This window comes from Oncorhynchus kisutch, linkage group LG29 (assembly GCF_002021735.2).
Source record: "Oncorhynchus kisutch isolate 150728-3 linkage group LG29, Okis_V2, whole genome shotgun sequence".
Taxonomy (NCBI): Eukaryota; Metazoa; Chordata; class Actinopteri; order Salmoniformes; family Salmonidae; genus Oncorhynchus; species Oncorhynchus kisutch.
Genome location: NC_034202.2, coordinates 39,729,470 through 39,740,888, shown reverse-complemented (window position 1 = coordinate 39,740,888; position 11,419 = coordinate 39,729,470). Strand labels below are relative to the sequence as shown.

The 11,419-nt window shown below is 40.2% G+C and overlaps 1 protein-coding gene across 1 annotated transcript in view; it reads left to right on the top strand.

Moving 5' to 3' along the window:
• Nucleotides 1-294: 294 nt before the first annotated feature.
• Nucleotides 295-11,419, top strand: part of trpc4a (transient receptor potential cation channel, subfamily C, member 4a) — a 59,197-nt gene continuing 48,072 nt past the window's right edge. Inside the window, exon 1 of the mRNA XM_031809087.1 lies at nucleotides 295-880. The gene's annotated coding sequence lies outside the window, so the exon portion shown is untranslated. The remainder of the gene's footprint in view (nucleotides 881-11,419) is intronic.

The following is an 11,419-nucleotide window of genomic DNA, read 5'->3' as shown; positions in this document are numbered from 1 at the left end:
ATATTCTGAAACTATTATTTGACTTAAAATACTTGAATGGTATGTTCTTCAAATCCTAATTAAGCCTGTTCTGTAATGAGCGTTCCTGTTGTTTTCATAAAATCTTCGTTGACGTTACAATACGTGTTATCGAATTAAAGCTAAACGTCCGTGTGTAAGGGCGTGCGTGCGTGTGTGTGTGTGCGCACAACGTCTTCGTAGTTTGCACCGAGCGCAACAGCGCGCATCCACAGTCAGAGTGGAATCCAGGGTCTCTGAGACCTCGCGTTATTAGCTTATACCCGCAGCGCTTCGGTTCGGTTCGCTTCCTCCCAACAACAGGTGTAAAGGAGCGGCTGGATGAACAGACAGAAATCGAGGATAAGAGAATATAACCAGAGGATATTTGCAAACAGTTGTAATCGTAAAGAAGTAGGTTATATGTCCTACAAGATTGACGGAGTTCACTTCATCGTCTTTCTATGCGCGCTGCGCACGCTTTCCATCCTGTCTGCCCCAGTTTTCTGCGCTATAGGCTGCACCATTTCTATCTCTTTCTAACGGAAAAAGAGAAGAGATTATGAAGAAAAACAACTGTGCTCTGTTAATGGATGTCCTCCACACACACGGAATAATGGAATAAAGTAGGATATAGGTTACTCTGAAGATAAAAACATATGCATTTATCATCAAGGATTCGACGATGTGAAGTCCTCTTATAGAACACGGATTGTTATAGGTTATTCGTTTAGTACCTAAATACGGAATACAAGCATAGTTATTTTTTTGTTTTGTTTTGAAAACCAGTTGTTGCATCCCCTAAACGCGGAATAGCCTGGAAAGAAGAGGCACCTTTCTATGTGGGTTCAATTGATATATCCCTAAACATCCACGGCGAAATGTGAGTTATATGTTGTATTTACTTTGAGTCATCATACACAGTCTAAAAATAATGTTGTCTAGGCTATTTGTGGGTTCAGATCGGTAAAGAAGGAACTGGTGATCGAGTTAATAAAATTCAGTGCACTGCGCACTGGTGCGTGCCGATTTGTCTCGGACTAGCGTAGCTCTGGAAAAACCCTAGGCGGCATCCCTAGAGTTTTCAGCAGTTTAGCTTCACCCACTTCTGGCTCCGTATGAACTCATTTTTAGAGTTAGGGTTCCCCCACAGCCATATCTCCGTGTAACAGCGCTTGTTTACGGAAAGTCGACTACCTGTGCTGATCTGAGTATCTGAGTCTCTGAACACCTGTATGTGCACGGAAGACGGACCCTACAAAACGTGTTGTCACTGAATAATACTATCGGCTGCAACTGTTAAAACAGTGAATCGTAAGTTTATATTGTGCGTTTGTAAAATGATTTTGATTTGATATGAAAGTAGAGGACTTCATGTTTTTTGTACCATACCACACAACTGAGCATCGATTCACGTTCAAATGGAGTATTTGTCTGTTTAGAGCCAATTCCCCTCTAAACAGAGCATCTAGTTAAAGGGATGCCCGTTATCCACTTCCCCAGAGTTAGGTAAACTTGTGGATACCATTTGTATGTCTCTGTCCAGTATGATGGAAGTTACATATATTTCCTCGAGCCAATCCCAGCTAGCAAAGAGGAATCGGCCCTGAAGCAGCCGTCTTCCAGTGTGCCTGAACGGATTAAATCGGCCCGGAATCTGGTGTCGGATTCGGCCAGGAATCAAAATTAATGACTGCCCAGAAACGGGCAGTTTCCATCTACCGACTTTGACCGGTATCTTACCAGAATCCCCTCAGAAGGGGCCCGATTCAAAATTTAAATACATGTTTTCAAAATTACCTGATTTAGTCATTTTAAATATTAATATTGAATGCATACAAATTATACCATCCACAAGAAAACCATTTTGTGTCAGATGAAACACCATACACATGATGACAGTGTCAACGCCTGGCCCGCCACAGGAGTCGCTACAGCCAATGGGACAAGGGCATCCTGGCAGGCCAAACCCTCCCCCAACTCGGACAATTGTGTGTTGCCTCATGGATCTCCGGGTCGCGGCCGGCACAGGTCTCGAACCAGCATCTGGAGCAGCTCAGTTTGCACTGCAACTCAGTGTCTTAGACTTCTGCGCCACTGGGGAGGTTCCATTTGTGGGGGTTTTCCAAGTTTTTAATGTTCATCTTTTGCCTTGCACAAAGTATGAAAACACTAAAATACTACGCAGGATTCTTAAAGAATTTCATTTAAATCTTAAATGTATGTTTTTTATCACAAATAATTAGAAAATATGGAAAAATAAATAATGAAATGTTAATTATATAAAGCAGCCTGTGTAATCATCTGCCAGAGAGTCGCCCCAATCGGCCCGAGCCCCAAGTAATACATTTGGGCCAGATAACTCACACGAGAATCGTCCCGAGCTCAATCCCCACATCCTATCCATAAGTAATACGGCCGAAGGCGGCCCAGACCTGGGCCATATGACGTCGGCCAAGTCTAACTCTCAGCCGAGTGACCCGACTCTCAGCCGGAATCGGCCCAGATCCACTGCGCTAGCTGGGATGCTAACTAGCTTTGGAGCAATGAATGGAAGTCTATGGGTATCTATGCTAGTTAGTATTGGCTCGCAAACCTATCTCCAACTTCCTTCATAATGGACACAAATACATACAAATAGTATCCAATAGTTAATCTGATTCTGAGGAAGTAGATAAAGAGCCTCGTTGCCAAAATCTGAAAGTATCCTTTTAAGCTCTGCCTGTTAATGAAGGGGTGTAGACTTTGGCTACTGAACTTCGGCTACTGAACTTCGGCTACTGAACTTCGGCTACTGAACTTCGGCTACTGAACTTCGGCTACTGAACTTCGGCTACTGAACTTCGGCTACTGAACTTCGGCTACTGAACTTCGGCTACTGAACTTCGGCTACTGAACTTCGACTACTGAACTTCGGCTACTGAACTTCGGCTACTGAACTTCGGCTACTGAACTTCGGCTACTGAACTTCGGCTACTGAACTTCGGCTACTGAACTTCGGCTACTGAACTTCGGCTACTGAACTTCGGCTACTGAACTTCGGCCTCAAGAAACAATGTTCGAACAGCAAACAAAGAAAAAAAAAACAGCCGAACATCAAAACGAACAAAAACGTCAGTAAACGTTTTCATAATAGCTGTTTTGACTGGGGAGGCTTTACTGAGCAGCGAGTTGGTGGCGGATGATGGATGCAATGGAGATCAGCGGTGTAGGTGATCTAAGCACCTATTGATGGTTTAATTAATGAGCGATCAGCTGGCGATTATCTGGTGGCCATCTGTGGTTGCAAAGGTCCTTGGACTATAAAGGAGTAATGTTGGGTTCCTTTAGTTCATTATTGGGCTAATCAACTCTTTGAAACAAATCAACATATTTATACGTTTCAAGACGTTGAAAGTTAGATACAAACACAATTAGGCTAATCACCAAAGTGGGCAAATTTGCTACATGCTAATTATATTCTTATTTAAACGTCCAATAACTTTGGAATCGGAAGCTATATAGCCCGAGTCACCTGGCACTCTGTTAGAGGAATTCTAAATTCCTATATGTTTTGTAGCCTAAATCAAATTCGCAATCTCTCTATTTCATTAATGAGTTGTAAATTCATTAATTATGCATGAAATAGATCGAGACCAGTCTTAAAAGTCAGGTAACAGCGTTTATTGCAAGAGAGTACTGAAGCAAAATACAAAGAACCTTACATTTTAAAGAGACAACATAAAATGACATCATCAGTTTCCCACACCCTCTCCGATCCACACAATAGCGCAGTGTTTTCAGGTCTGGAGATGTCTTCTACTCCCCTCATAAACCAAACATTCCAATCTGTCTAAAAGATATCTTCTCCTCCACTAATGGAATATCAAGGACCATTCGTATCTGTCAGAAAAGATATGTCATCCCTCTCCCTTAAACTTCCCGCAAGGTACAGACAATTCATTTGTTTTACTTACATTTTAAGTAACAGCTTAACCAAGAACCCATACATTTCATACCATAACATAATAGTATTAAAAGAAATGGTTCTTAAATAAATGTATACATAATTAATCATTTCAACTATAATTTCCTCCAACACACTCTTCAACCAAAAAAAGTGGGTCCCTAGCCCACCTGTGTGCTCCTTTCAACAGGTGTAATCGTGGTACTGTGTGGGGAGATCTGAACCTCATTGGAACAAGTAATTGTACCATTTAAAGGCTGAGTTGCTGGTTCAAATCCTGTTCTGGCTGTTAGTCTCCGCAGTCGCTACATCACTGCTGAATTCTCCCCAGTAACCTATGTAGAGCATTAGGCTAATGCATCTAACTATTTCACCAAGTTAAAAAGGTCCTACATTCCCCTCAGCTTTGTTACGAAGGAAAACAGTAGCGTAGGCAACACGTGAAGGTTGTCATTATCAATAGGAATTTCCTCTTAATTGATCTGCCTGGTAAATAACAACAAATAACAGGCCTTCTGTTGTGGGAGAGAAAAATCACCTATTTACCTGATTTGTTTAATGTTAATAGTTAACAATTATACTGTATATACTTAAACAAATAGTAAAACCTCTCTGTTCTAATAAGGCCGTGTTTTTGCAAAGGTATGGTTTCTACTCCAGTTCCCTGCAGCTAGTCTAGGTGTGTTGTCAATTACATGGGTTTTACTTGAGAAAGGGGTATCTGGAACGGGCAATTGATTTATGCCATAGAATGAGTGGAGATAAGATAAGAGCCTTGTCTAAGGGGCCAAACTCTCGTTTCTGTACAATAAGAACAATTTTCATAGCAAACGCTATCTGGCTTGGGATACTTTCTCATATGTCAAGTCTCACCTTGTGACCCATTCCACACATCTGTTGTTTGTCATGTAGACTAAGGGGTGTATCTTTGCTATAACATATCAAGAGTCAAGAGTTTTGGGCTGACCAGCCTCATTACTGCAGAGCTCTCGCTCCATTCACTCGGTGTGCATGTAGTGACCTTCTCCCTTATTAAAGATTTTTTTATTAAGTATAACTCTGACTTGTGTGATACATTTGTCTCTCCTCATTTGAGAATAAAGAAATAATCACCACAGCTGTTGTGAACTTTTCTTGGAATCCTAATTGACAATGAAACATTGGGCAATTTGGAAAAGCCATAGTCAATCAATCAATAAATACAATAAGACTTGTAGGAAAGGTTTACATCGTTAGCTCTTTAGGTAGACGAGTCTATAGCTGGTGGTCATAATCTACATAGTGATTGATGTGTTATTGCTTAGAGTTGTATGTTTTAAGGGGGTAGATGAGTCTATAGCTTGTGGTCATATTCCTATACTATCGAATTACATGTACTGTAGGAGGCTACTTTTTAAATATTTAAAAGACCTTATAAAATAGACCAAAGCCCTTGTCTCTAGATTAAACCTCTTGTCTCTAGACTAAACGTCTTGTCTCTAGACCAAACCTCTTGTCTCTAGATTAAACCTCTTGTCTCTACACTAAACGTCTTGTCTCTAGACCAAACCTCTTGTCTCTAGATCAAACCTCTTGTCTCTAAATCAAACCTCTTGTCTCTAGACCCAGCTGTTAAAAAGTTATGACTAAAACAGTTTAACAAAAACTACATTTTATACCTTCTATTGCATTTTTGCAGGTCATATTTTATAAGATTAAACCATATAGAGGGTTGTCTTTTATACGATTCACACCCGCTTGCTATTTATTTGAAAACAAACAACTTTGTCCAGTCATGTTACCTAACTAGCTAACCAGCTCCCACCTTTGAAACTTGACCAGTATCAATAGGTCCATGGTATCAGTAGGTCTTTGATATCAGTAGGTCTATGGAATCAGTAGGTCTTTGATATCAGTAGGTCTATGGAATCAGTAGGTCTATGAAATCAGTAGGTCTATGGAATCAGTAGGTCTAAGGAATCAGTAGGTCTATGATATCAGTAGGTCCATGGTATCAGTATGTCCAGTAGGTCTATGGTATCAGTAGGTCTATGGAATCAGTAGGTCTATGGTATCAGTAGGTCTATGATATCAGCAGGTCTATGGTATCAGTAGGGCCAGTAGTTCTATGATATCAGTAAGTCTATGATATCAGCTGACCCAGTTGCACTATGGGGTCAGTAGGTCCAGTAGGTCTATGGTATCGGTAAGTCTATAGTATAAGTAGGTCCAGTAGGTCTATGGTATCAGTATGTACAGTAGATCTATGGTATCAGTATTTCCAGTAGGTCTATGGTATCAGAAGGTCCATGGTATCAGTAGGTCCAGTAGGTCTATGGTATCAGTAGGTCTATGATATCAGTAGGTCTATGGTATCAGTATGTCCAGTAGGTCTATTGTATCAGTTAGTCTATGGTATTTGAAGGTCCAGTAGGTCTATGGTATCAGTAGGTCTATGATATCAGTAGGTCTATGGTATCAGTAGGGCCAGTAGGTCTATGATATCAGTAAGTCTATGATATCAGCTGACCCAGTTGCACTATGGGGTCAGTAGGTCCAGTAGGTCTATGGTATCGGTAAGTCTATAGTATAAGTAGGTCCAGTAGGTCTATGGTATCAGTATGTACAGTAGATCTATGGTATCAGTATTTCCAGTAGGTCTATGGTATCAGTAGGTCCAGTAGGTCTATGGTATCAGGATGTACAGTAGGTCTATGGTATCAGTAGGTCTATGGTATCAGTAGGTCTATGGTATAAGTAGGTCTATGGTATCAGCAGTTCCAATAGGTCTATGGTATCAGTGCGTCCAGTAGGTCTATGGTATCAGTAGGTCCAGTAGGTCTATTGTATTGGTTAGTCTATGGTATCAGAAGGTCCAGTAGGTCCATGGTATCACTAGGTCTATGGAATCAATAGGTCCAGTAGGTCTATGATATCAGTAGGTCTATGGTATCAGTAGGTCCAGTAGGTCTATGACATCAGTAGGTCTATGACATCAGTAGGTCTAAGGCATCAGTAGGTCTATGGTATAACTAGGTCTATGATATCAGTAGGTCCAGTACGTATATGATATCAGTAGGTCTATGACATCAGTAGGTCTATGACATCAGTAGGTCTAAGGCATCAGTAGGACTATGTTATCAGTAGGTCTATGGTATCAGTAGGTCCAGTAGGTCTATGGTATCAGTAGGTCTATGGTATCAGTAGGTCCATGGTATCAGTAGGTCTATGGTATCAGTAGGTTTATGGTATCAGTAGGTCCAGTAGGTCTATGGTATCAGTAGGTCCAGTAGGTCTATGGTATCAGTAAATCCAGTAGGTCAATGGTATCAGTTAGTCCAGTAGGACAATGGTATCGGTAGGTCAATGGTATCAGTATGTCCAGTAGATATATGGTATCAATAGGTATATGGTATCAGTAGGTACAGTAGGTCTATGGTATCAGTAAGTACAGTAGGTCTATGGGATCAGTAAGTCCAGTAGGACTATGGTATCAGTAGGTTCAGTAGGTCTATGGTATCAGTAGGTCCAGTAGGTCTATGGTATCAGTAGGTCCAGTAGGTTTGTTGTATGAATATATCTATGGGATCAGTAGGTCCAGTAGGTCAATGGTATCAGTAAGTCCAGTAGGTCAATGGTATCAGTTAGTCCAGTAGGACTATGGTATCGGTAGGTCAATGGTATCAGTATGTCCAGTAGATATATGGTATCAATAGGTATATGGTATCAGTAGGTACAGTAGGTCTATGGTATCAGTAAGTACAGTAGGTCTATGGGATCAGTAGGTCCAGTAGGTCTATGGTATCAGTAGGACTATGGTATCAGTAGGTCCAGTAGGTCTATGGTATCAGTAGGTACAGTAGGTCAATGGTATCAGTAGGTACAGTAGGTCTACTGTATCAGTAGGTCTATGGTATCAGTAGATCCAGTAGGTCTATGGTATCAGTAGGACTATGTTATCAGTAGGTCTATGGTATCAGTAGGTCCAGTAGGTCTATGGTATCAGTAGGTCTATGGTTTCAGTAGGTCTATGGTATCAGTGGGTATATGGTATCAGTAGGTCTATGGTATCAGTAGGTCCAGTAGGTCTATGGTATCAGTAGGTCTATGGTATCAGTAGGTCCATGGTATCAGTAGGTCTATGGTATCAGTAGGTCTATGGTATCAGTAGGTCCAGTAGTTCTGTTGTATCAATAGATCTATGGGATCAGTAGGTCCAGTAGGTTAATGGTATCAGTAAGTCCAGTAGGTCAATGGTATCAGTAAGTCCAGTAGGTCTATGGTATCGGTAGGTCAATGGTATCAGTAGATCTATGGTATCAGTAGGTATATGGTATCAGTAGGTATATGGTATCAGTAAGTCTATGTTATCAGTATGTACAGTAGGTATATGGTATCAGTAGGTCTATGGTATCAGTAGGTCTATGGTATCAGTAGGTCCAGTAGGTCTATGCTATCATTAGGTCTATGGTATCAGTAGGTCCAGTAGGTCTATGGTATCAGTAGGTCCAGTAGGTCTATGGTATCAGTAGGTCTATGGTATGATTAGGTCTATGGTATCAGTAGGTCCAGTAGGTCTATGGTATCAGTAGGTCTATGGTATCAGTAGGTCCAGTAGGTCTATGCTATCATTAGGTCTATGGTATCAGTAGGTCCAGTAGGTCTATGGTATCATTAGGTCTATGGTATCAGTAGGTCCAGTAGGTCTATGGTATCAGTAGGTCTATGGTATCATTAGGTCTATGGTATCAGTAGGTCCAGTAGGTCTATGGTATCAGTAGGTCTATGATATCAGTAGGTCCAGTAGGTCTATGGTATCATTAGGTCTATGGTATCAGTAGGTCCAGTAGGTCTATGGTATCATTAGGTCTATGGTATCAGTAGGTCCAGTAGGTCTATGGTATCAGTAGGTCTATGGTATCAGTAGGTCCAGTAGGTCTATGGTATCATTAGGTCTATGGTATCAGTAGGTCCAGTAGGTCTATGGTATCAGTAGGACCAGTAGGTCTATGGTATCAGTAGGTCCAGTAGGTCTATGCTATCATTAGGTCTATGGTATCAGTAGGTCCAGTAGGTCTATGGTATCATTAGGTCTATGGTATCAGTAGTTATATGGTATCAGTAGATCTATGGTATCAGTAGGCCCAGTAGGTCTGTGGTATCAGTACGTCTATGGTATCAGTAGGTCTATGGTATCAATAGATCTATAGTATCCGTATGTACAGTAGGTCTATGGCATCAGTAGGTTCTATGGTATCAGTAGGTCTATGGTATCAGTAGGTCCAGTAGGTCTGTTGTATCAGTAGGTCCAGTAGGTCTGTTGTATCAATCGATCTATGGGATCAGTAGGTCCATTAGGACTATGGTGTCAGTAGGTCTATTGGATCAGTAGGTCCAGTAGGTCTATGGTATCGGTAGGTCCAGTAGGTCTATGGGATGAGTAGGTCCAGTAGGCCTATGGTATCGGTAGGTCTATTTTATCAGATGGCACTGGGAGAAATTAAAATGGCTCCTAGTCCTGGATTGGTTCTCCAGGAGAATGTGTTTCAAAAGTAAGATTCACATTCGGCCACTTATAGAATATATCTGAATCTCTTTTTGTGGTGCTTTTAACTTTTTACCAAACATACAAGTTCATTTTAAGCTCTGGTCTTCTTAGTTGTGATCTTTGGTTTTATAGGCTACTGGGAAAACAAATTCCAAAGAACTCTAACAATTCTGCTACCTCGATGCCATGGTAGAGCTATGTAACAGGCAGTGTGGTGAAAAGGCCTCCTATAGTCTTTCTGAGATGGTATCAGTAGGCTTGACCAATTGCATACTATACCTGTCCAATCATTTCAGAACTGTACAATAAGAGATGTGACCATTCATCATGAATTCCAGCATCTCCTTTGTTATGAAAATATGTCAACACCTCTCTCTCCTCCTATCTCTCTATTCAATTCATTTCAAAGGGGCTTTATTGGCATGGAAAACATGTTTAGATATGAAACACAAGTGAAATAACAAAATAAACATAATTGAGAAAAAAACACATTTAACAACATCAACAAAAAATGATTAGAAAATAACAGTAAACATTGCACTCAAACGGTTTTTAAAAAGATAGACATTTCAAGTGTTATATTATTCAGAAATCTATAGTGTTTTAGCAATGTGCAAATAGTTGAGGTACGAATAGTTGGGAAGATAAATAAAGATAAATATTGGTGGTGTTTTCAATGTTTGTCCTCCACTGGTTACTCATGACCACAGGCCACAAATATTGGAAAACATGTTTAGATATGAAACACAAGTGAAATAACAAAATACACATAATAAAAACACATGTTCTTAAGTATGAGCTCCCTGTGTCGGGATCAAAATCGGCTGGATATTTTAGAGAGCCACCTATTGTTTTCGATAAAACTCAAACTTTCATTAAAACACAAATGCAAGGTAGTGAATTAAAGCTACACTCGTTGTGAATCTATGTGATAGCAATCACCCCCCCAAAATACCAGACCGTCAACAAAACAACAGATTTTGCGGTAGCCGGCGCTACCCAAAACGCAGAAATAAAATATAAAACATTCATTACCTTTGACGAGCTTCTTTCTTGGCACTCCTATATGTCACATAAACATCACAATTGGGTCTTTTTCCCGATTAAATCCGTCATTGTATACCCAAAATGTGATTTGCTGAAGACCGGTCTGATCCAGAAAAATGCCCCTTTACAAGACGCAACGTCACTTTTTAAAATTACAAAAGTTGCCTATATACTTTTACAAATCACATCAAACTACTTTTCTAAACCAACTTTAGGTATTAATAAACGTTAATAATCTATTAAATTGATCACGGGGCGATCTGTATTCGATAGCAGCAAGTCTTGAAATCATCGTCCATGTTTTCCCAATCATAACATCCTGTGGTGAGCCAAAAGAAAGGAAGTGCTTATACGTCACCAAACCAAGGATAAAGCCGCCCCTAAATGACAGCACTGGCGACATCGTGTGGAAGCTGTAGGCGTTTACAGGGGATTCCTATGTATTTTTTTCAGCGTTAGACAATACATTGACTGGCGGATGGATATTTTTTTCGACGCATTTTGACTCCTAAACACGTTATGTTATAGCCACAGACACAATTTAACCAGTTTTAGAGACTTCAGAGTGTGTTCTATACACACACACACATCATATGCATATACTATATCCCTGGCATGAGTAGCAGGACGCAAAAATTTTGCGCGATTTTTAACAAAAAGCTGCGAAAATTCGCATCATCCATAAGAGGTTTTAACAACATCAACAAAAATTATTAGAAAGTAACAGTAAACATTGCACTCAAACGGTTTTAAAAAGATAGACATTTCAAGTGTTATATTATCAGAAATATATAGTGTTTTAGCAATGTGCAAATAGTTGAGGTACGAATAGTTGGGAAGATAAATAAAGAGAAATATTGGTGGTGTTTTCAATGTTTGTCCTCCACTGGTTACTCATGACC